At 37.4% G+C, this 27,143-nt stretch overlaps 1 long non-coding RNA gene across 1 annotated transcript in view; it reads left to right on the top strand.

The window, feature by feature from the left end:
* LOC143434697 (uncharacterized) overlaps positions 1 to 27,143 on the top strand; it is a 1,324,052-nt gene that overhangs the window by 1,174,206 nt on the left and 122,703 nt on the right. Inside the window, exon 6 of the long non-coding RNA XR_013104406.1 lies at positions 4,118 to 4,192. This is a non-coding gene — a long non-coding RNA (uncharacterized LOC143434697). The remainder of the gene's footprint in view (positions 1 to 4,117; positions 4,193 to 27,143) is intronic.

Raw genomic sequence — 27,143 nt, 5'->3', positions numbered from 1 at the left:
ATTAACAACACCAAATTAGCGGGCCACACTTTCTGTTTACTGTTCTCCATTTTCTCACCAGTTAGGTGATTCAATGTGTCACATTGGGGCCTGGGATGTCTACATGTCCAAACACGCCAGCTGTCTGTACAAAGGGAAGTGTGCTCTAATGTGAAATTGCTACATTTTCATCCTGTTAACAAGTGCCACTAAAGTCAATTAACAAGTCTCTTTGTCCGTATGTGAGGCTTGCAGGTATGAAAAGCCTTAAACATATTTCACTTGAGTTGCAAACCAGGCCATGCCAGTTGATAACTAGCAATATGGTTTGAGATATTAGATTGGGATAAAGAATTTACATTTTAATATCTTCTATCAGGAGAGGTTGTTCTAGAATAAACCGTTAGTGGAAAGACTCCACCTGCAGGTCGGAGATTCTGTTTCCAGAGAAGACATGGGGAAATGTTAATTTGGCTTTTAGTTAGAGTTCTTCCCCATTTGTCCTCTTTTTCTTGTCAGTTTGTTGATGGTGGTAGCCCTGAAGGTGATAGGGGACAGGAAGCTATATATCCACTATGTGGAGTCTGTTTCGGGTAACTTTGGTGTTCTACTAAAAAAATTCTCATCTAGTTGACCCTTGGATCCTCTTTGTGCTTGATCATAGGCCCACTGACAGTGCCATCACCACGGGCTTACACAGTGTTGGGAAAATGAGGGGCTGACTGCCTGCTAAAGCACTTTTCTCATTGATAAAATTGGCAGTGACCTTAATCAGTGACTCCCTCAGCTTTTTAGCACTGACAGAAATAACCATTTTTTTCCACTCTGTCTATTTTCATCATAGACATTTTCCCTCTGATCTTCAGATATACATTCCAAGGTAGTATTTCAGGAATCTGGTCAGAACTTCTCTGGTCTGTGGCTCTTCTCCCAGTGTGCCCCAAGTGCATAATCAAGCAAACTGATTGGGCATACCTCAATATTTAGAAAAAAATGTACAGACATTGGAAATGGACAATTTGAGGTCATAGTCCTTTTGGTTATGACTGTTTATGAAACTGCATAAAATAAAAATTGCCCCAACAAGTTTTGTTAAATCTCTGGAGCAGTGGTTCTCAATTTTCCTGGTGCTCTCTCTGACCCTTTAATACAGTTCCTCATGTTGTGTGTGGTGACCCCAAACCACAAAATTACTTGGTTGCAACTTCAGAACTATAATGTTGCTGCTGTTATGAATTGTAATGTAAATATAGAATAAGCATGATATTTGACATAATCCACAGGTTGAGAACCACTGTTGTCCATCTTAGTTCTTTTCTATATATCTGCAAGGGAGATAAAATTGCTAAAAGCTAAAAAATCGTGTTTTGTTTTTCAAAATAAAAGGTAACAGCAAGTGATTTTTTTTTAAGCCACTTGATATTTAGAAGCAGTCTTGATGGCATGGTATTAGCACACATGAGTAGTCATTCTTCACACATTAACATGCAACTTCTATCTTTGGGAACTTTCTGAATTTTTCTTACCTGATCTATTTTATTTGGAACCAACCAGTATCTGCCTTCTGAGGTAGATGGAAAGGTGAAACGAGTTAATGATCATGAGTCTTCTAGAATAGTACCTCATGCTTCCCCATAAACATCCACTTGTGATCACGTATGCCAACTCCCAAATGAACTTTAGAGTGGGGGATTGTCCAGGCTGCAGGTTTGCCCCCTCATGCCCAGCATCAGACTAAGTCTTCTGGGTGCATGGCCACACCCAAGTCAGAAATGAATCCTAAACTGAAATAGACCGTGCTCTGAGATTCATCACATGGAGTTTAGAACTCAGCACACAGATAATTACATTGTCTTCAGTTCCTTTTCTTAGACATGACAGCTTAAAGTGGCATATTACTGAGCTCTGGGGTATTTCATGTCCACAAATTTTCTGGTTGCTTCAAGAAGGGAAACATTTGAATCACCTACAGGGACCTCCAGTGTACTAAATTTGATCACTGACAGAGACTTGTAGTATGCTAAATTTAATTACCTGCAACAACAGAACTCTGGCATGCTAAGTTTTATCACTGGGAGATGCTCCTGCTCCTAGTGTGTTAAGTATCACTGGCACACAAAGAACGTTTAAAAGCTCCATTCATAGGAATAATTACCCACCACGGCATAGCATATCTCCATCTGGGGTAACTTCAAAACTCTTAACAACTAGTTTGTTAAGGCACAGAAAAATACACAGCTTCTGGCAGATTTTTGTTACTAATGTGTATGTGCAAAAACTGAGTATCATGTAGGCTTTGTTGCTCCATAGAGTTATAATTACCTTGGATCTAAACAAGTCAAGAAAAAAGAGAAATAATCACTTTCCGACATGAACCCTGCTTGAATTCAAATGCATTCCACTCTGCCCTTCTCAAACTCTTTGCTTGATTTTCCTGATACCAGGCTCTCCTGAAGATCATGCCCCTGATGACTGCCCTGCCCATAAGTGAGGCTGTCTCTGTTCTTCCTCTTTACATACTACTATTGTGCTGTCTCTCCTGATTTCATCAGATGCCATTGCCTTAAGAATCCTTCCCCTGCAACTAAAAATGTTGTATCTGTCCGTTGGGTCAAATTTGTTCCTCTTCTATGGACTCTCCAGGGACCACTGTTCCTTGTCATTATAATCTATTGTGTCAGTCAGTCCTAGTGAGAAAAGGGCATGGCTTATAACTATTGCTTACTGCTGAACCTCAGTCACACTGCTACCAATGTGTCTGCAATACAGTGTCTCACATGAAAAGTTTCTTCTGAAGTAAAATTTTCTGGTTTCTTTGGAGACTCAGTTGTGTTTTTCTGGAGACTGTCTCATAAGAGGATGTTTTGCTGAAGCAGACACGTGGGAGGATGTTTTGTTGAGAACAGACATATAATGTTTTTCTGAAAGCTGCCTGGAGAGGGAACATGTGGTGTTTTGCTGAAGCAGATGCTTGAGAGGACACATGATGTTTGGAAAGGGTATAAGTTAACCCAACAGACAGTGTACCACACTGTGGCATTGGTCCGCCTTGCCACGCTTTGCTGGTCTTTGTTGGGCTTTGCTGATGCTGGTCTTTGCTGATGATGCTGCAGCATTGGTTTACCTTTCCTTCTTCACTGATCATCATAGAGAGAAAAGTACCAAAGACTTCTCATGATATTCAAGCAGCTTCTTGTCACTTGCTCAGATTCAGGCCAACTGGCAGAGCCTCTTAATTTCTTCTGGATCAAACTGCCATTGCTGATTTGTGAATGGTATTTGAAAGTGGCTCAAGATGCTGATTCTCACGAACTGATATGCTGATATGCTGACAACAAAGATTGAAATTGCCCCCACCCCAGCCCAAATATTTCTAAACAGGTCCTCTTCCCCTAATAACCTTTCCTTTCTACTACCTCTTTTGGATGGTGGGCTAAAAAGAGTTTAAGAACCCTTATTAAAGTAGGTTTTGGAATAATCTAAGCTAACACTCTTCTGCATTCTAATACCTCTAAAAGCATCAAAATGAAATGCGTTGATTTTCCTCTCCCTTTAATGTCCATATGTTCAAAAGCTATAATGTGACTACTTTGTCCCATGTGCCTGATCGGCTATCCCACCCACTCCTTCCCATTGCAGCTGACATCTCACCTATGCTTTAAAGTGTGATCCATTCCCTTTGTTGGAAGCAGCCTTTTCTGCCCTCTGATCTCATAACCTCTAGGTCTCCTTTAGGAAATCGGCAACTGGGATGTTAGTTACAGTTGCCTGCTTACCTAAATTTTTTGAAAAAGTTTTTGTTGTTGTTGTTGTGTGTTTTGTTTTATTTTATTTTGTTTTGTTTTTCTTATCTTGCTACAGCTCTATACCACTTACACAAATACTGGCTGTATAAACTGGTATTATGAATGTGTATGTGAAAAACAGCTGATTAAGCAATATATTCAGGGCAGCCCAGTCACTCCAGTTTTTATAATCTCCTTGTCAAGAAACAAGAGATTTTTTTTTGCCTGAGTATTTGAGTAAATGACTTATTTTTATGCCTTATATAGATGAATATACTCTAATAAAGATTAGACATTTTAAACAAAGTTTTATGGTATAGTACCATAAATTTCCTCTTTTTCTCCCTTTCCAGGCTTGAACTGCATTGATATCTTTGCTTTGGTGACACAGGAACCTACCACAAAACTTGGGAAAGACTATCTTTTGAGTAAGTACCATATACATTCCTAAATCAATCGTTCAGTTTTATACAATGTTGTAAAAATTCCATATCTTTCTGGAAGGAATTTATACTTAGGGTAAGTTGTTTTGAAATGCAATATGTCTTCTGAAGAACATGCAAGTATCTGAACAGCCCCATGGATTTTCACAAAGTGAGCAACAAGACACAATACTACCTTCACCGGTGTCCCAGTGGGGCCCTGCCCTTGCTTCCCGGCTTCCCATTCAGCCACCCTCTCTCCAGTCCAATGAGGCTTACCCACAACCTGGATTTCTAACACTAAAAATAGCTTCACTGTTCTTGGAGTGACTTAAAATTATAAACAAACAAAAAAAAAGGAAATAGGAGCAGGAGGGCCATGTGTAATACCTATACATATTTGGCAGGTGATTTAGCATCTAGTTGGGCTGGAAATGTTGTCACCCAGAAGCCCAGCAAACATCACCTGCTTAATTGAGGGTAACTGCTGATTAAGCACTGTATTCAGTATCCCCCACACACACACACCCTTTTATATTTGTGTTTAATAAATCACCTGCCCAAGATCAGGAAATGTATTCATCACATCAGATGTTTACAACAAATCTCCTTTAGTATTCGAGAAAAGATTCTCTTTTCACAATGACTAATTAAATGTGCAATTAATATGGGATGAAGATTTTGAAGGGACTACTCCAAAGATCAAGAAAACAGATAAAAAAATACACTTAAGTCAACTAAAGGCTTTATAACATGTTTGTTGATGACGCCATTGTGTTTAACATTATAAATCAGAAATAAGATCACAATTTTTTTATGTCATGGAAGGTAGCTCTCTCTCTGGTCATTTACTATGGGTGGGGTTACTACCAGCCTCCTAATGCTTACTAAATTTTAGACCTATTCTAAATAGCAGTCACATTCTGACACTCGGTTGCCTCAATGATTTAGCCAGTACTAGAGTTGTTGAATATTTTAATAGAAAGATATTAGGATTTCTCCTTACTTAAAATTCTAAAAATAAATCATGAAATTTTTTAGAATCACTAAATGTTACTGATACATCTCACATTATTAATTTCTATTTTAGTTCATTTCTTAAAATAATGTCATATAGATCTCATCTCTTACATTTAGTGTCATTAATTAGGCACAGCATTTGATAAAATCTAGTACATTAACTGATAAGAATCGGTTCCACAGGAGAACTGCTTTACTTAGTCCCTAAATTTCATGATATACTTTAGTTTAAAAGCATCTGTAGTCTTTCCTCCTATGTCACCAAAACATGTTCTTCAATGTCTGCTTAATCTTTCCTTACTTATGGGAATTGTGCATGTAATAAGAATGCTTAAACTCAATAATTTCTGATCAAGTTTTATGTAAACCTAATATATTGCTAGTATGTTGTTTATAATATAAAGTATGTATATTACAAAATAGTCAATGAGTTGAAAAATACAAATTAATGTTGAAAGATAACTTGACAGTAGTCCAACTTTTATTTTAAAATGGTAAATTTTTTACAAAAATAAATATAGTTAGACTATATTCCATTCTACTATTAATGTGCATAAGTAAAAATACATGAGCTTTCAGTAACAAAGACGAGGTCAGTCCCACTCACTCACCCACTGTAGGCAACCACTGTCTAATTTTGACGGTGGAATTGATTTGGCCTGTCCTTAAACTACAGCTCCATGCAATGGCACATCATCTTCTTTATTTACTTGGAAATTCATCATTTGCTGTGACATTTCTTAGTTTCATTTGTGCTGTTGAGAATAGCAGTAGTTGTGTATTTTCTTTTTAGTGTTTGCTACTGTTGTGTTTAACAAATGTGCCACATTTAATTATCATTTCATCAGATCGAGGTTGTTTCCAAGTTTGAGATATGGCGAATAAAGCTGCTTGTAAGCATTTTTGAAGAAGTCCTTTTTGTGGTAACATGCATATAAGTGTGTGTGAGCGTGTGTGTATGCATGTGTGCATCTGTGTGAGTATGTGTGTTTGTGTGATGTGTGTGAGCATGTATGTGAGTATGTGTGTTTGTGTGTGTGCATGTGGATGAGCATTTGAGTGTGTGAGTCTTTATTTCTGATCAGATAGTTTCTGGGTCATAGAGCAAGTGTTTTTAACTCTTTGACAAACTATTTAGGAATGTCTCATCATAGCAAACTGCCTGCCCTGTTTCATACCCCCACAAGAACAGGCCACAGTTACATTTCTCCTCAGTCGTCCTCTGCATTTGATGCCATTAGTGTTCTGGATTAGGACCTACCTTGTTATCTCCCTATTGTTTTCATTTACACTACTCTATGACTGGCAATGCAGAGCCCACTTTCACCACTTATTAGGCATGCATGTCATTTTTGGTTTTTTAATTTCAGAATATTTCTTAAGGTAGTTGCTCATGAAATATATTTGCATTGTTTTCAAACATGTCTGAGACATAAACTCTTTGCCAAATATTATCCATTATGGATATCTCCATGCTATCTAAGATTTGTCTACTTTTAAACTATACCTCAATGATTATAATTTGGGGAGACCTAATTGAGTCCTATTTTCTTTCATACTGTGTGCTTCTTATGTCCACTCTCAGAAGTATATGCCAAAATAATTTAAACATCTTTGCATAGTACTGGCTCTGTGTTGTTACCTTGAATTAATTTAATTGCATATGTGGTATGGGGAAGGGCTTAATGTACATCTTCATATATTTATGTACTTTTTCTAGTGTAATTTATTGATAAATTACTCGCTTCCAAATTAAATAGCTTTGACACTTGCTTGAAAGCCAGTGAATCATCTATGTATATTTCTGAACTGGGTATTTTATTTTACGGATCTATCCTACCACATGAATTAGCCCCACTGCCTAAAGTACCATGAACCTTTAACTGTGGTAACAGATCTATAACTTCTTTGTTCTTATGATGCTCCTTAACAGTTTTAAATGCTTTGTATTTCCATATGTGCTTTAAGATAAGCATACCAGCTCTACAAAGCAGAGAAATGGCTATGGCAGCCATGTTTAGTCTTCTAGCCCATGACCCATGAGCATGTGACAATCTCCTTCAATTAATTCTTTTTTTCATACTCTGTCCTTTTCCACTGGCATTTTCATTAATCTTTTAAGTTTATTCTTAAATGTTTGATCCTAGTAGTATTGTATTATAAATCAAGAGTTTTATTTCTTTGTTCCAGTCTGATGACAGAATATAGATATACAATTGATTTATAAAGTACTGACCTGTATTTCACAAACCTTCAAATCTCATTATTTCCAGTGGGGTTTTGATGTTGTTTTTTCTCTGGAGTATGCGTGTGTCTGTCTATCTGTCTGTCTCTCTCTCTCTCTCTCTCTCTCTCTCTCTCTCTCTCTCTCTCTCTCTCTGTGTGTGTGTGTGTGTGTGTGTGTGTGTGTGTGTGTGTATTAAGTAAACTTTAGTATTTAAAAATTGCAAATATATAAAAACATCACACACCTAAATTAACCAAGTTGGAAATCTATACACCTTAATCAACACTTAGAGTTAGCTTGCTGAATTATGTAATTAGATGTTTTAGTATAATAAAGAATTTTACATCATCATTTATGCCCCTTTTATGACTTTCTCTTCTTTTCTGTATAATCTTAGACTAGTCAAACAATGTCGAACAGGAGTGCTGAGAACAGACATATTTATCTGGATCCTGATCTTAGGAGGAAAATGTTCAATGTTTTATAATTATGATATCAATTTTAGACTTTATGTAAATGCCTTTTCAAACATAATAAATTTATTTGCATCCTTAGTTTTTAAGTATCCTGTATAATGTACAAATATTGAATTTTGTCATTTTTTCTTCCTGCATATACTTAAATGATCATAAGGTATTTCTTCCTTTTCTGATAAATTAGTGGACTAAATAGATATTTTCATAACTAACCTCACTCTGGATTCCTCTTATATTCCCAACTTAGTAATGAATTATGGCTATCTTATGTCCTCCTATGTTTGACTCTTATGATATCTTAAAATAATTTATTTCATTTACTTATTTAAGAGAGAGATACGTATCTTTTCTTGAAATATACTTTTGGTTTTTGATAGGATGCTCCTGGTCCATTTATTGAGATGGAAAGTATTGTAGTATTTCATTTTATCTTTTCTTAATTAATTTTTATAGACTTATCTATTGCATAAAACTTGTGTAGACAATAACAAGAAAATATATCAACCTTTGAGTTTCTTTGTAAGGAACTTTCTAATTATAAATATGATTATTTAAGATATAGAATTATCAATGTTATCAACATTTCATTATGTCAGTTTTGTCAGTTGTATTTTTCAGTGTTTTTATTTCATCTGAGTTTTCAAAAATATGAATGAACTCTGATCATATCCCCTCTCTCATTCTTGGCTGTAATAGTAGATACATTTGAAGTTTCTGTTAGTTCTTTATGAACTTTACTTCTTTATTACAATGAGATAGTCCATTAGCCTTACCAGTCAAACTGGTTTGTCATCAACCCATATCCATCTTGTATAACCATAGACTTAAAAAATAAAGAGATATTGATACTCAAATTTTCAATAAACAGCCACTCTTTGCCTAACTATATGTATAACTCACAGAGAAACTTCATACCTAAGAGAGTCTTCCCCTAATTCCTACTTGTATCCACTAAAGGCATCTCAATCTGTGAGACCATACTATTGGCAGAAAAGAGAAGGCACACTTATTTTGGCACATGGTATTACAGAGTTTCAATCCATCATAACAGACACATCATGGCAGAGATGCTTAAATCACAACAGTGGGAGTGTACAGTAGAGGTTCTTCACATCACAGATTCCTCTAAAGAGCCCAAGAAGCATCAACTCTTCCAAAATCTGCTTTCAAAGGCCCATTGTCAGTGCCTACTATTACCAGGTAGGTCTCCCTTCCAATAGTTTCAGTAAATTCTCAGAAGAGTACCACCAGCTTGGAAACAAGTACTCAAAACATAAGCATGTGGAAGATATTTCATATTCAAATCCTAACACTACCCTATTCATATTCCTTTTCTATCTCCGGCCTTGCAAATTCCAAACAATCCAGCAACCTGGTGTCTTTTATCAGCTGCCTCTGTTTGATGATGACACAGCTCTCTTCTTTGGCTCTACTTCTTTTCATGCCATCTGGAAATTGCCGCACAACAGGAAGCAAGAACAAATATTGCATTCTCTTCATGGGTTTCCCTTCTTTGGAGAGGCATAGCCCTGACTGCATGATATCATTGCCTCCAAACAGTACTTTTGGGCCAGTTTTATTGTTCTTTACAGCGAAAGAGTATGTCCAATGGAAGTTACACTGTCAAGCCAAACAGAAGTTCTTTTGTCATAATTTTATTAGGGCAAATAAATATAATGAGTCTCTGTCTTCATTTTGGCAAAGTTAAAAGACATCTATCTCGTCATCTTCAACTCTAGACAAATAACAAAGTAGATGAAATTCCCAGTTTCTTAAGGTGGTCCCACTTTATCGCCTGTTGTAAATGACTTCTCATAACACTTTCAAAACTATCCTAACTTTTGTAATAATTTGCCCACCTATCCTAATTATAACACTAAATGTTATACAGATTTTTTTAAGAGTTAACATCCTATAGTTCAACCTTATCTTCATGATAGACTAGCTTCAACTATTCAGTTTATTCTTTCTAAATTACGTAGTTATTTCTCGTTTAGAAATAACATTCTTCTCTGCATATAACTGACTATTCTCTTTTAAATAAGTTTCAAATGTAGTCAAAAATATTTGTTTTAAGCAAATGAGTTTTGAAGAGAAACCATACTTTTATTAAAAATGTGTTATAGGTAAGATGCACTTATCTCATTTGCTCAGAAATGTATGCCTTTTTAAAAAGATTGTTCAATTCACTATCAATGGTTGGCTTAATTAGTGCCATGTACTTCCTGTCTAGAACTGTGGCTTAGAATCATGCGACACTAGATAAAGGGATTTAATTGCTATTGAGAGGAGCAAGAAAGACTTACTTTGGGATCCTCTTTTTTTTTTTTTTTTTTTTTTCCCTTGGTTTTGAAACTCTTAGTCATTACAGATCAGGTATGATTGACCTGACCTTCTGAAAGATGCTTGGAGCTTGAATATACTCCAAGCACCTTCAGAAAAGGAATCTGCAAAGAAAAGCACTCTGCATTTTCTTACTCTTGCAAAAGAATGTTAACATTAACACAATGTTTGGGAGTAATGTGTCGTCAATGACCAAAAATGTGAGTCCCCTTGTTACCTTCCTAGCCATAACTGCCCATGCTTTGGCAGCTTAGTAAGAGTGATATCAGGTTCTTGTTCATTATTTATTTTTCTTTGAATGTACACTTAGCTAATGCAAACTGACAACGTGAATGGTTACCCAGTTATTTTTCAATCATCAAGTTATGTATCACATTGAAGGCTGTAATATGCATTGAACTTTCAAATCTTATGCAAATACGTTGTATTTTCATATAGCTCGTCTCCAGCAATTTATTACTTTTATGTTTTACATCGGAACCTATTCATAACCTGTTTAATGCCAAGCTTGTGCCTAAAGAAAAATATGGAGAACACCTTCCATTAAGTAAAAGATTTTCTTTGATGGCAGTCTTCATAGAAGATTCAAACTGTTAGGCAGAGGCATGTGTTTTGAGAGTGGCAGCTTTGGGTACAGTACTGTCTTCCCTCTGTTTTAAAACATCCCAAAGGATGCTTTCAGCTTGAAATTTCTATACCTAACATCTACTAAATCAGATCAGGCCATTTTTATGTAACGGTTTGCAAATGTACTTTTTTTTGAATGTTAAATCTGTTTCTATTTTTCAATCAATTTAAAATGTGTAGAAAAAGTGTTCTGATTGTATATTATCCAATTTTCATCAGCTGCCGGAAGGAAATGCTGTGAAAATCTGTGATTTAAAACCCTTAAAACTTCTGCTTGAAATGCATGTTTTGTTAAGAACATTAGATATGCAAAGTGTTTTAAACAGAATTTTGATGTCCTTATTAATAGCATTTAAAAGTTTTAGGATTTCAGATATTCATAGATTTTGCTCTCCTTGACTTACAAGGTCAAATACTTTAGATATCTATTTCTCTTGGGGAAGATGGTTGTAAAGGGGACTTGAAAAAAGGGGGGAAATAATTATGTTATCAATAATAGAACAGTGCTCTCTAAGGGTTATTGGGAAACTGTATTTATCATAGCATCATAGCATGTATACATAATCATAAATATCAATAAACTCCTTAAAACCCACTATAGTTAAATCACTTGCCTGTGAGCTATATGAAATTTTAAAAAATTTAAAAAAAAAAAATAAGCACTTCCATTCCTGAAGTATTTCCATTCGTGAAGTAGTTAAATAAAAACTACCTAAGGAGGTGTGTTCTTAAATGCTATTGGAGTTTAGAGAAGAACAAAATTTTCCTTCTAAACCTTATGACTGAGGTGGGATTCCAATGTGGAATGGTGCATCATAACAGCTCATGGCTGAAATAGAACAAATTTTAAGTACATTTTCATTAACTCTAAGCAGCCTACATTAGATATGAAGAATTAGTAGTAGCAATCATAGAATAAGCCAGAACAGCAGATGACTTTCTGGGTTTTTTTTTTTTTTTTTTTTTTTTTTTTTTTTTTTTTTTTTTTTTTTTTTTTTAGCTATATTTGGTTTCATATTAATTAAAGAAAAACAGAAGGACAAACCTGTTAATTAATACTGTTCAGTTATTTATATTTAGCTGTTCCCGTTCTATCAGTATTTTTGTTCATCCCTAAATAAGCAATTTCTAAGGAGGAAAACAAATCATGACTGAAGCACACAGAAGCTTATTTTCTCTCAAGGACAAGCCTCAAGTAAAGCATGGAAGTCATAGAAGTCTCATGATTTCATTCTGACTTTTGGAGCCCTTCAGTATAGTCCTACAACAACAGATCAGGTCCTTGACAGGAACTACCATTCCAAACCACACATCTTTCTTTACATTTGCACCAAGAAGAAAGGGCAAAATGTATGCTAGCCCTTCCTAGCAAAAGCCTTGGAGGAAGTGTCATTAAATATACTTTGCTTATATACCCACAGCCTGACATTGTCAAACACACACATACACACACAAACACATACATTTTCCTACCTGGAGGTTGCAAATACAGTTGTCAGATCGCTGTCCCATACCCAAGCTAAAAGATGTGGCTTGTGTTTGTGTAGAAGATGCTTATAGACGTTTTGGTCATTCCTAATAAACATTTTTAATGTTCATGATGCATATTATGGCATCTCTAATTCAAGATGAGCCTGCTTGGTATTTGCATGTGATGTTATATATACAGGATACTGTTTATTGGGTTTATATATTCTTAAGTACCAGGTATGTTATTCAGCTATGTGCCTACAGTAGGATTATGCAAGATCATGAATGACTACTAATTAGAGAATGAATGCTAGATAATCTAGTTTCATGGCTAACTTATACATTATGTGTGTGGGGTGTGTGTGTGAGAGAGAGACAGAGAGAGCATGCTTTGGGTGAATGATAAACAGCTAACTATATAGGTAATAGTTATGGTTAGTAACTAATATGGTCAACTAATATGGTAATAATATTGTTAGGATGACAGAGAAACAACAAAGAAAAGATGGCGAAATGGGAAGGGAGAGAGGAAAAAAAATAAACGAAGCCGAGGACAGAGGAAAATCTTAGCGATGCACTGACATCTACTGTGATCAAAAGTCACATCTCTGCATGTTGACTCTATTTACCGTAAGAAGGCACATGAGTCTGTTCTAGGTGCTGTTTTACCAACTGTGTTAGTCTTGTAGGTGATTATTTTCACACCTGTAAACCTTAGGAATGGACCTTATATGTTCTTCTGAGGGAACTTTTCTAACAATTTTTCACATGACAGAGCCCCAGCCCCTCATCTTCTCTCCATCCCTTCATTGAGCCTGTCTCTCAGTCATCACTGCCCTCCTGCCTGACTGTAATTCCCACATCAAACCCAACACCATGGAATGGTAGAACTGTAGTCTATTCTTTTTTTCTTTTTTTTTCAATTAAAAATCCGCTTCTCATTGAATCTCAGGCTGCTCCATGATTACCCGAATGTCCTCCTATTCTATAGCCGTCCAATAGGGAAGGGCAGGACTTTCAGCCTGGTGAGTCTGAATGGAGAAAATGTGAGTCAGGTGGGGCAGCACCGTCACATGATCTAACTGTGACTGGTCAATAGTCAGCACACTGCACATGAATGGCTGTCTTGAAGAAAAAAAAACATCATAGAGACTGAAGGAAGAAGAGAAGGGGAAAAAGAGAGGAAAGGGAAATGTCCCGAACCATTTGTCAGGGAGATTTGCCAGCCAGGTTCTTTTCAGGAATCCTAGCCCATAAGGTTTAGAAGCTATGCTTTGTGCTTCCCACAATTATAGTTAACTCAGTCATTCTGAATTTCTGACGGGGTTGAAAACTTATAGTTTCATAGCCAATCCTGGCTATTTACCTTGAGAGAAAAGATTTGAGTGGAGGGTTTTCAGCTGACATTCATTCTAAAGCCAAGGAAAAAGCCAGGTTCAGAACTGTTTTAGTTAGGATAGATGACAGAGGTTCTGGTTAGTCAACAAAATGATGCACTGGGTATTAGGACTATCTTGTACCTCACTGGTACAAATAGGCACAATTATGCTCTAAATGTATTTTGAGAGAAAAGTTTCATTTTAACAGGAAGGGTGATATGTAGGAGGAGCTAAGGTAGGAGGAGTACCGAGAGGAAGAGAAGGAGTAAGGAGAGGATGAGAAGAAGGAGAGGAGAAGCTAGGTGATGAGAAAGAGAGAAAGAGGGGGGAGACAGGGAGGCAGATGTTCATGTATCTCCACCAGTCAAAGGTAGTTGATATATCTAGGTTGGGTAGTGGGTTATACCTCTGATTGAGCATTACCAAACTTATAAAGTCTGTGATTAACATTTTTTTAAAAAGTGTATAAATGCAAAAAGGAAAAGGGGACATGGGATATGGGTTTCCTAAAGGGGGAGGAATGGGGAAAGGGGATGGCATCTGAAGTGTAAATAAAATATCCAATAAAAAAAAAAAAAAAAAGGAATCCTAGCCCATGTTGAGCAATGCAAATTCTCTGTTGCTGCTTTGCAATAGCCCGAAGGCTGGCAGAAACTAGGTGGGACCCAGAGAAGGTGAAACATCTCTGAGAGGAAGTGGCTTCCAACCTAGAGGAAAAGGTGGCAAGTTAGTGCAGTGCTTCCACTCCTAACATTCCCAGGAGTGTTGATGTCCCTGTCTACCGCCCCATCAGATCCTGTGGGGTCATTGTTACCAAAATTTGGAGTGCATCAGTAACAACAGACAGGGAGAGAATTTTTCAGGGATTTCTTGAAGTTTTCCTGTGTTTACCTCCCCCATTAAACAAACATTACAGATCTTACAGATTGCTGTGTGAAAGGCCCAGCTGGATGCTATGAGACATAGCAGAGACCTGACACTCTTATTCCCTCTTATAAAATTAGTAGGTCCATGTGGTGCTGACTTTATCACACATTCCAAAGTGATCTGTCAAATATCCACACACCTGTGAGCTTCATGCACAGACTGACATTAAGTGTGTGTGTGGGGGGGGGGGAGTACAATTGGTTTTTTATCTTATTTTTCATGTTCGGTTCAGGTTTTCAAAATAAAATCAGTGAACAATTTTTTTTTTAGTGCGTTTAAGTTAATTTTTCAAAATTGAGCACTTGCAAGTCAATGGGGAAGGGATAAAATAGGCTGGGATTTTCATTTTCCTTGCCCTTCCTGTTCTCTGAAATAATTTATTATAATTTTCCTGAGACTTCATAATATTATTCATTCACTTCATAATTGAACCGTTGTTAAACTCTGCCTCATGTTGATTGCTGACCTATAGCAGCCAAAGGCACCTTCCTCTGTGTTTCTCCTTTTCAAGTATGAAAGTTAGCAAGTCCGATGTCCAGTGATCGCCTGAATGTGGAATTCTAATCACTCTGAATCACGAAATGCAAATGAAGTTCTGGGACGATTCTGAGTGTACATCGAATTAACTAATGGGAGACTAGGTTAAACCTTCAAGCATGCAAACACTGAGAATTGTTGAAGTTTAAAAATAATAAAAAGGCGTCAGAACATTAAAAGATTTTTTTCATTGACAGCTAGTTTATTTTATGATGGAAACATATTATTAAAAATTAAGCAGGGGCAACTTTTCATACTCAAAACACAGTATCATTTGGATAAGTTAAAGAATCCAAAGAAAATTATCACCAGTCAGAATAATGTTTGATATTTAGTATGTTCTAAATAAAATTATATTTGATGAATTAAATTATAAAATAAACACAGTTGAGCTTGGCAACGTTCTGTCATGGAGAACAGCGGGCTCATGAGACCCCGCCCTTCTTAAGCATCTGTCTAGTATTAATGTTTCTGGGGAATGGGAAAAAATTCCTTGGTGGTATAACCACTGCTAAATTGCACATGTGCCTGTAAATGACTCCTCGCCCATGCTCCAATAAGAAACTCTATTGAACTAATAGGTTAAAAAAATTAAAAGAGAAGCTGGGAAAGTAGGAACAGAGAAGACAGAAGGGGTGGGTAAGCTTGGTAGGAAGACAACAGTCCACAGAGAGAATAGGTAAGAACAAGCTACATTGTAGCCGTGGATGAGGATGTCAGGATGAAGCTCAGAGTGTATAATTACCGCATGCTAATAAATTTTAAGTATATTTATTAAACCTATATCCTACCTTTGGAAACTAATTATGGCTCTTGCTCTCTCACACTCTTCCTTTCTTGATCCACCTGTCCCCTCGCCCATTCTGCCTTTTCTTCCCCCTCACTCCACATGGTCAGGACAGGCCTCCACTTCTCTCCTCTCTCTCTCTCTCTCTCTCTCTCTCTCTCTCTCTCTCTCTCTCTCTCTCTCTCTCCTCTCTTGTCTCTCTCCTCTCTCTCTCTGCCTCTACTACCCTCATAACTCCCCTCCCCATGTCCTAAATAAACTATTCTATACTAAAAAAAAAAAAAAAGAAGAAAGAAAAAGAAAAACCTAATTAAAAAACAAACAAACAAACAAAAAACCCAAGATTTGCTCTCCAGCTTGCATAAAATATTCCTGTAAACAAAAGAGCTCCAGGCTCCCTGGTTAGTGACAAGCCCTCATCTTTGACAAAGGCAGTAAAATCCATGAAGCGTTTGAACAGAACTCCTCAAAGGACCAACGTCAGTAGCCAGCCCTCAGTGGATCTATGCGGGGTCAGAATAAGTTCTACACCTGACACGTGTCATATTTCTTTATTTATTATCTAGTCTACATTCTGTTATCTTACTTGAGCTAATCTGAATATTCTGTGGGACTCACTAAGTAGTATATTATCAAATAAATTTGGATTAGCAGAATAAACATAAAAGTTCTTCCTTCGTGTTCTGGCTTAGGAACATCTCCAGACTAACTCTCCTCCTCTATGCCAGGGAGAAATATTCTCTTGCAATCTGGGTAGAAAAATAACTCTATTTTGAGTATCACATAGGAGATAGAGGTAAAACCAGATGTCGATAGAACAGTTACTGTATCATTACTTCTTTTTTGGCTTTTAAACCTAAAACCACCCAGAAACAGCTACATCTATGGAAATGATTAACAAAGAGAAAGTAAACGGCACAAAAAAAAGGAATTTAAGGAGAACGAACTTAAATAGAATAATCTAATATGGATGTGAGGAAACATATATTGTCAGGTTCTGTAGGTGCTGTTTGGAACCAGGCGGGAAGGGGCAGTGTTTCCTGACCATAAAGCATTATCTTATATCTTAAAACATTGTATGTCTTCAAATCAGTCCTCATTTTTTTACCCCTGTTGGTTTCTACCACATTACTTCAGTCAGCAGAGTTTGTACATGTTGAAACCATGAGAAGCCAAAGGCATGGGAGTGGCATGCGTGTGTTTCCTGAAGACTTAAGGATCTATGGCAGAGAGGAGGTCTAAGCCCTGCCAGGCCAGCTGTTAACCCTTGGGTTCCCTGGGTTTCTAACCCTGGCAGTGAAATGACATGATTATGGGAACTTTACCACTTCCGCTAAATGATTAATGTGCCCGTTCTTCACTGAGCAGCTGGACCATATAATTAACCTGATTTTTAGTTTCAGGCTTTTGACATGCATCCTTCCCAATTAGAATGATTATCTTTTACATTATCCCTCACATTCCTGTAACTTCTGTGACTTTTCTCTCTCTCTCTTTTTTTTTTTCATACGCTTCTGAATGAAAAAAAAACCCTTTGTAGAGGGCATCTGTTCAATTCTAATAATAAATTTTAAGGAAGGGACAGAATCAAAATCAGACACAAATGGATTAATTATTCCTCTATATGGGAGCTGAGAATTATTCATCACTCTTGTTGCCTCTCACTTTGTGTAGTCTAGGGTTTCTGCAGAAAAGATACACTAACTGAGAAATGAAAGGATTGAACTATTCTCCCATTCTTGTCATTCCTACTTAAATATTCCAGAATAGAGTACAGTCTGCCAGACAGGCCACTTCTTGAGTTGGAGGGTAGAAATGTATAAAGTATGTGCCCATTCTAATTACACGATAGTCCATCTGGGGAAGCAAAACTAAAGCCAACGACCTGGGATATAACCCTAACTCTGTCCCTCGCTGGTTATATTACCTTGGATATTTAGCATCAAAGACCTCATTTGTAGAAACAGCCTATTAAAGCCAATTATTTCTAAGGTATGCAATTCTAAAATTTTATGTTTCCATATAATTATAGGCTTCTGTTACTGGAAAGGGCTTCAGTGATATTTCCAGAGTCCACTCGCCTGCTCTAGCACTGAGAACTAAACATGAGAAGTATAGCTGTAATCCTAAGTATAGAGGTAATTACTTAAAGCCATCTGAACATGTTCTCTATGGTAGCATTAAAAGAAACAGACCAATAAGGTATTGTGTTATTTCAAAAATCTGTACCCCTGAGATGTCTACTCTCACTCAATGGCTTGGCTTTTGTCTTTGTTCTGAATCTGTAAACTCTTGAACTTTCTAAATGTTATTTATTTTCTGAAATAACTCCCTTTGCTTAAAAAGGCTCTCTATTTAAAGGAACATAACTAACCCAGTTTGTGTAATACTTAGGGATGGGTTAAAAGGAGTCCATTTATCTTCCCAACTTGCAGGTTCACAAAAGCCTACAACCTAGGAACAAACAGGGAATGTGTTTAAATAAATTCTGTGTGTATGTGTGTGTCCATATGCATGTTCTTATACGTATGCATACTTAATTGAATTGAAGTTCATTGATTTGTCTAGATCATCCTTGTTAGATGTATTCAGGAAAGCTAATATGCAGTTATCATGGCAAATACTATGTTCACTGATAAAACTGTTTTCATACTGTTATTCATTTACAGCTCAACTCTTTTTCCAGGAATTGAATGTAATATTCATTTTTTAAAATGCCTATAGTAATCCTGCAGTGCTATAAACTACATATAAAAATAGAATTCTAATACCAGAACAAAAAAGACAGAGGTGTACAAATGTGCCAATCTTAAGATGAGTCTTGAACTGGGCATCACATTTCACTGGAGTTCTCTAGCAGCCAGGGGAAGGAAAGGGAAACATGTTCAGTAGCATTTGAAATGTAAATAAACAAAATATCCAATAAAAAAAGAAGAAGCCAGGGGTCCCACAGGGGAAATAACTCTTTCTGATAAACAAGTTAAATAGTTGTGGTCTCCAGACAAAACCAGGTGAAGCCAATCTAATTATTTACAGTTCTACATAAATTGATCATTTTTTTCATGGCCTCCTTATAGGTTTATCTAGCAATTCGTTGCTATGTGGATTTGCTTAAAAGCCAGCCATCTCTTTACCATGACTCAGATAAAGTTCTCCTCTTAAATAGAGAAATAACTTAAGACAAACTATGTAAGTGTCCTCTTTTTTTTATTTTTTTTAATTTTTTAAACTTCCTCTAATAATTATATATGATATAAGATTCATCTTTAATCCAGTTTTAATGGCACCATGTTTATTCATAATATTGTGTATCAACATTTTTCAGAACCTTTCCATCACTTCACACAGAAACGGTTCTCATTAAACAGTGGGTGCCTATTCTCACTGTCTCCACACGTAAAAGGCTACATTGTATTTTCAGCCTCTACGGTTTCTGAATTATATGTATCACATAAAAGTAAATCAAATAATCTATGTCTTCACTCGTTCGTTCATATTACACAGAATAGTGAGCCATTGTGATTTTTCATATACATGTATAACACATTTTGATCATATCCGCCTCCATTATTCCCTGCCGTCTCCATTTCGCTAATCCCTTTACTCTTCTCAAATAATATTCATCCTTTGGCATTGGCTTACTTCTCCGGACATGATGTTATCAAGGTATTGTATAAATTTTTTGAGAATGTATTTCTATTCATCCCAGATGGTGAGGATAGTATCAGACCAAAGAAACATATTCCTCTGAGTCCATATCGGTGCACTAACTTTCCTGGAATTACTTATGAGAACCCAGAAAGTAGTTTACTTGCATGAGATTGCTGATTTGGGAAGCTGAGTTGCTGAGCCTCCCTGCTCCCTCTAAAACAAAAAACAACTATAACACAGGGTCAGTCTCTCATGTCATAGCATATGAACAGAATTTTAAGACCAAAATAATGTTGTACTCCATATGTGTGTGTGTATTATATACATACATGCACATACACACACAAACTTTTTCAGTCTTAAGGTATTTTCTTTCTCTCTTTCAAATTGTCAAAATACTAACAAAATTCTAAGTGAAATCTGCCACATTCTTAGGTACAGTGAGTTCCAGGTTAAGTGAAAGACTTAAAACTCAAAGTAGAGAGTGATTCTTGGTGATAGTCAATAATGATCTCTGGTTCTCTCTCTCTCTCTCTCTCTCTCTCTCTCTCTCTCTCTCTCTCTCTCTCTCTCTCCCTCTCTCTCTCTCTCTCTCTGTCTCTCTCTCTCTCACACACACACACACACATATGCTCACACATGCACATACATAGATGCACACACAAACACTGACTTTTGAATTATTCTCTGAATCTTGTTTTATACAATGACAATACTTAATAAATATACATTAATTTACATACATATATATAGGGATATAGCTAAACATGGATGCACACAAAGATGGACATTTTTCAGGTTTTTTTGGTTATTTTATTTGTTTATATTTCAAATATTATTCCCCTTCCTGGTTTCCCCTCTGCAAAGCCCCTATCCCATCACCCCTCTCCCTGCTTCTATGAGGGTATTCCCCAACCTGTTCACCCACTCCTGTCTCAACACCCTGGCATTCCATTATGCTGGGGTATTGAGTATACACAGGACCAAGGGCCTCTCCTCCCATTAATGCCCCACAAGGCTACCATCTGCTACATATGTGGCTGGAGCCATGGATTCCTCTATGTGTACTCTTTGGTTGGTGGTTTAGTCCCTGGGAGCTCTGGAGGGTCTGGTTGGCTGATATTGTTGTTCTTTCTATGAGGATACAAATCCCTTCAGCTCCTTCAGTTCTTCCCCTAACTCCTCCATTGGGGTCCCTGTGCTCAGTCTGATGGTTGACTGCAAGCATCCACATCTGTACTGGTCAGGCTCAAAGATGGACTTTTGAATTATTCTCTAATTATTTTTACATAATGTTGACATTTATTAATTTACAAATACTCTACATATTTAATGTAAAATAAGTAACAAAGAAACACATTGTGGCCATGTACAAAGCATCCGACTATCCGTTACAACATTTTTTAGGAATGTCTCTTGTATTTTTCTTTTTACTTTGCATGCCTTAATTTCATATTCAAATTAAAACTTAAAGTAATCAAAAATATGATTCAAAAATCTTGCATTGTTACCAGCTTAATTCTGATATTATACCTTACTAATAAACTTTAGTTTTAATGATCAGTTTTAATTCATTTAATTCAGTGATATTTCTAAATTGGGTAATTAATATCTGACATTATTCCTAGTACCTGACACCTGCTTGAATGTCCTTTACCACTAGGAAAGTTCTCCGTTGAGCCAACATAAATAAAATCTGGAAACTACAGAAAATAACTGCCTGGAAGAAATTTGGCTCATAAAAGCCCAGCAAACACTTGAAATACTTTTCTGTTTTTTCTTTCATGAATTCTCACACAGCACACTCTCAAAAGTTTTCCGTTCTGTTCACCTTGTTTACCCTAAGGAGCAATCAAATGGTCTCAGGCACAAAGAACACCATTAAAAGAACCTGCAGTTCTGGATAGCGGACTGAGATTGAGATCAAGTTGCTGCCTGGGTTGTCCTACCACAATGTGTATACTTAGGAAACTGTGGTAAGAGGGGCTGAGGCATAAAATGTGGAAAACCACTTGACAAGCTTGTATACAGTTCTGGGTTCTAGCCCCAGCATCACAGGCAGAGCGAGAAAGAGAAGAGGAGAGAGAGAGAGAGAGAGAGAGAGAGAGAGAGAGTAAGGAAACCCCATAATGTTGTATTTTGTATATCAAAGTATTATTAAAAGAAAGAAATTAAAACCTAACATGATGGCAATCATCAGATGCATCTGTGAGTTTCATAGACACAAAAGATACATTGTAGCTAAGAAAAGTTTAAGTCCCTGGAGATGGGCTCAGGCATGCATCTGGCTTCCCATGTTGTTAACATAGGCATAATGAGACATATGATAAAATAGGGTTTTTTTGACTACTGACCATGTTCAATATTCTTTCATTGAGAATTCACGTCACCTTTTCATCTGCATGGATACAGAACTGTGTTCTACACGTGTCCTCTCTTCTCACCATTGATCTCTTCATCCTCTTCTTTGTTCTGTGTCCTGGACAGTCTCCACTGATGTGAATGCTCTCTAAGCCAGGCAAAAATCACAACTGCAATGGCCAAGGGCATAGAGTCTTCCTCTTAGCAAATGTGTCTTACCAACATTCTCTATTACAGAACTCCACAGTGTGTCTTACTCAAAATCACTGTCCCTGTACTGCGTACTGTCTAATCCGCCTACCAGACTCAAGGATGCATTACAGACGTTTATGCACTCTTGACTTTTTAATGATGAAGCCTCAAAATTGGAACAAACAAAATCAGCAGTGTGGTACAAAAGCCTTGAATTCAAGTCATTCTCTTCTAAAACATCAGCCATACTCTCTCATTATTGAAAAGCAGCAAGGACTTAATAAGTTTAGAGCTCTCTCTCTCTCTCTCTCTCTCTCTCTCTCTCTCTCTCTCTCTCCCTCCCTCCCTCCCTCCCTCTCTCCCTCTCCCTCTCCCTTCCCCCCCCCCGTGTGTGTGTGTATTGTGAGAGACAGAGAAAAAGAAAGAGACCAAATAATGTAAGAATACAACAAGCTATTAAAAATTATACAACATGCTTGGCATGGTGGTGCATAACTTTAATTTCAGCACCTGAGAAGCAGAAGCAGGTGTATCTCTGCAAGTTCCAGGCCAGCCTAGCTTACATAGAGAGTTCCAGGCAAGTCTGAGACTTTGACTCAAATGTATGTATGTATGTATGTATGTATGTATGTATGTATATGTATATGTATATACATATACATGTATATACATAAACATATTAAACTTGAGTTCGGCAATATCCAATGTTGCTCTCTGATAAAGTCTAATCTGGAAATTTTTAGATAGTCCATAAAAAAAATAAATTTAAGTCAGATTCAAATCATTCTCTGAGATGCTATATTCTCCAGAATGTGCATGAGCCTAAGGTTATTATTAGAACTCCTTGTAAGATTACAGAGGTCTAGTATCCCACAACCTACCATCTGCAGACTGGAAAACCAGGAAACTAATGGCACAGTCTTTAAGTTGGAAGGTTGTACAGATGCCATGATCTAAATTTGAGAAGCAACAATACCTAAGGGCAGGAAGAGATTGATGGCCAAGGATGAGACATGCCAACAATTCCATGCTTCTTGATGGATCTAGGGGTTGCTCATGCATATGTTCTGATGAGAGAAAGTTTTCCTTACCTGTCCCTCCAATACACGTGATAATCTCTGCCCAAAACGCAGTCACAGAAGTAATGTATCAGAACCTCCCTCAGCATCCCATAGTCCACTCAAGTGCACACATAAAATTATCCTGTGATATGTAGACAGCAACTTCATTCAAGGCATTTCCTGGTATACAATCTCTGCTATGGAATCACAGCAGTGGCGCTAATAGAAAAGATTTCTAAACAGCTTAATTGAATAGGCAATAATAGAAATTTTCCCCTAAGGTTTTCTGGAAAAAAAAAAAAAAAAAAAAAAAACCAGAAAAAAAAATGGCATAAAGCTGTAACCATTGGAACCATATTTTTCTGAAGATTTTTCTGAAGACATTTTAGAAAAGAATGGCGAAATTGTCAACATCTTTTACTGGTAATGAAAAATCTATGAATATAAATGTTACAATTATACCCCCAGAATAAAGGTAATTTGCTTTTATTTTTTTTATCCTCCATTATTTTAATTAATTGGGATTTTCTTTATAAGCTCAACAAGCTGAATCCCACTAGCTCTTAATGACTGATATAGGAAAGTATAATTTTCTGTGAATGTTAGGTTGATTGGAAAATGTCAGTCTTTGACCTACTCAGTCTTGCTAATCAAGAGACTTCTTCAGAGGAATTCATAGGTAGATTTAAACCCCTCAACTGCACCCAATATTTATTTAAATTACAGTTTTTGCCAGGTATCGCATCTAGTGGACCCAGGCAGAGCCACACCAACATGGATGAGAGAGTATATAACCATGTCTGTGGTAATTGAATACTGAGCTGTTTCACCTTAAGCTGTTTTGAATTAATGCAAGACATCAGCCCCTGACTTTAGGTGGTTTAATTATCAGAATTGTCATATTATAGTTATCAGCCCAAAGGGTGCATGCTGGGGTTGAATGTGAACATGTGGTACTCCCTGATATAGGTTACTTGATGGCCAGATATGGGTCGATTCAGAAACAGACTTAATATGAAAGAACACTGTCTCAATTTTGAAATACTGGTGAGGCAGTAAGATTTGTTCAAAACTATTTCTACACAAAGGCACTAAGTGTTAGAAATTAAGAAAACTGAGCTTTTAGAATATTGGTCTCCAATGTGCAGAATTTTTACTACTATTAAAAGGTTTTTAAATGTCAATATTCATTGAGGATTTTTTTTGTTATTTTGCCTATCAGATCATTAAAACCATGATGCTCATTCTAACATGTCAGACTAAAATGTGCCCCACGCTATTATTAGAATATTTATAAGCCAGAAAGAATACTGCCTCGTCTGTTAGTCTCATACAAAGGAGCTCACACTTACCTGGGAAATAGTCCCTCAAGGCTGGTGCGGCTTTCCATTACCAGGTGTTTTAACTACTGCAGGGAGGGAAGGATGCTTAGCTAAAGAGCCTCCCATCCCAATGACCATCATGGTGCCCTGGTTTCTATTGTTTTCCTGGATGCTATTGCTTTCCTGAAGCATCTGTTTAAAAAAAAAAAAAAAAAATGGAACTAATTCTTCTGAGTCAGTGAACTCTTATCCCAGTTTCCATTCTAACGGTATTGACTACAATCTAAGCAGTTTGCCTCACTCAACACAGCGCTTAAAGGGCTTTCCCTTTTGAAGGCACACTCTCTGTGGGTGGTCAATACCCTCATGAAATTGTCAGGCTTGAAAGTAAGATGGATTGTTACTGGAACATTAAGTAGGACAGACAGCGCGGATGAAATTTAAATACAAAGTTGCAGCTGCTCATAGGCTCAGAAACTTAAATTAGTTCAGCTGAACTGCTAGACTCCTGTAAGAAACAAACAGAAGTGAGCGGCGGGCCACTCATTGCCTCAAAGGATAATGCCTTTAAAGAAATGGAAATCTTGCCACCTTGGGTAAATAATTTTTGCCTGAAATAATCCCCTCCTCAATAAACATTTTTTTTTGAATCTACTTCATTTATAGTCCCTGGAGAACAAACGTGGGCCCCGAAATTTGGGGGTTCTCTAATACTGCACGCTCTCCATCTTTACAGCTTTCAAGGCCTTGCTTCCAAACCTCATCCCTGGCTTTCAGCATCGCCTTAACCAGTATCTCCTTAACCTTCCTGCCACCATTCGTATTTCTGCTTTATTTCCTATTACTCTTCATCCCAGTTCCTTCCACACAGAATCTCTGGAGTGACTACTTTGCCTCTGGATTTCTTCACAAATGTTTCCGGTTGCTTACCTGTTCTTGCTAAGCGGTGTTATCACTGTCTACCATGATTAACGCAGCACTTTCTTTTCAAAACTGGAACCTGAGTTTATTTGCAGCTGTTCGATCATGCAGGCAAGTCTGTGAAGTCCGGCTTAATTGTATGGGTTGATGAAAGATGACTTCCTTGCCTAACTTCCTCCCATCCGGTGGCTGTAGCCTATATCCTTAGCCCTTCCTAAGTTCAGGGGCAGCCAGTGTGATAGCTTAAGAGGTGAACCTGTGATGCCTTTCTTATTAAAAGCGCCTGACAGGCTGCCTTGTCTGACCTCAGTAGGACAGGATGCATCTAGCCTTGCAGAGACTTTATGTGCCAGGGTGGGGGGATACCTAGAAGGGCCTCTGCCCTCTCAGAGGAGAAGGAGAGGGGGAGAAACTCTGTAGTGGGGGAACCAGTGTCTGTGATTGGGATGTAAAATAAATAAATAAACGAATGAATGAATGAATGAATGAATGAGAATAAGAGCTTGATGTGAATTCTGACTCCCTGATCTTCTGTGTACCCAAAGGGCAACCTTAGGAGCATGAGGCAGCTCTGAATAGGTGTCACCGCTTGCTCCTGGACTCACCAGCTACCAGAACACTTACATGTCTTTCCATTTATTGTATGTCATCCAATCTTCGTACTTGGTTATACCAGCACCAAATGAGCAAAAGATCCTTTACAGTGCCAGCAGTTTGCTGTTTCCCCTCAATAACTGGCCTGTGATGACTTTTCTCCTATTTTGAATAGACTCTATTGGCTTTTGAGATGCTGGGAATGAACCAAACCCAGAGCCTTGCAACTGCTCTACCCCTGAACTATATCCCAGGTTCCCTTATATGATTCATGCTCTATCTCTGTCTGTGTCTCTGTGTCTCTCTCTGTGTGTCTCTCTCTGTCTGTCTGTCTTTCTCTCTGTGTGTGTCTCTCTCTGTCCTTCCCTCTCCCACTCCCTCCCCATCCCTTCCTTCCTCCCTCCCTCAGTCCCTTTCTTTCTAGCCACTAAGCACTAGAACATGTGCTTCATGACATTACTAGTCTCTTTCCCTTCTACAATTCTAATCTACTTTGTACCCTTGTCACCTTATTTTTAATAATTGGCTGTTGTGCCTCATTTGAGAACCCCCCCCCAAAAAAAAAAAAAAACACCAAGGAAACGACTCTAATGTAATCACACTAGGGTCTCTTTTTCAAGGTCACTCACTGATAATCCTGATGCAGTAGGACAAGGTTTTATAGGAAATGGCAAGCAAACGAGTGGTCTTCAGCCTGGCTAGCATCTTGAATGACTATTGTAAGCCAACCGGTGGGTGCTCTGAGGCAAAATCATGAACAATCACCAATGGTCTGTCAGTACATTTGAAACAATCAGACTAATCTTGATTGGCTGTTGCTAGGAAGAGGCTAGAGAGTAACTCTTGGGTATGGGCCAAGACAAGCCATGGGGTTCCTTCCTCATACTTGGGTGCAGCTTGGGTTCAGCTGTGGGTCAAGTTCTCAGGCTTTTCTTCTTTAAAGATGGAGGCCAGTCCCAAGATGGAGTAGGTTTGGCCTCTCGGACTACCTACTTTCTATGAGCCAGTTTCTCTATTTCGTGATGGCTTTATGTCACTTTGCCACATCTGCCCTTTGTTAAG

The sequence above is a fragment of the Arvicanthis niloticus genome, chromosome 16, assembly GCF_011762505.2.
Source record: "Arvicanthis niloticus isolate mArvNil1 chromosome 16, mArvNil1.pat.X, whole genome shotgun sequence".
Taxonomy (NCBI): Eukaryota; Metazoa; Chordata; class Mammalia; order Rodentia; family Muridae; genus Arvicanthis; species Arvicanthis niloticus.
The sequence above is the reverse complement of the archived record's forward strand: the minus strand, read 5'-3'. Positions and strand labels throughout refer to the sequence as shown.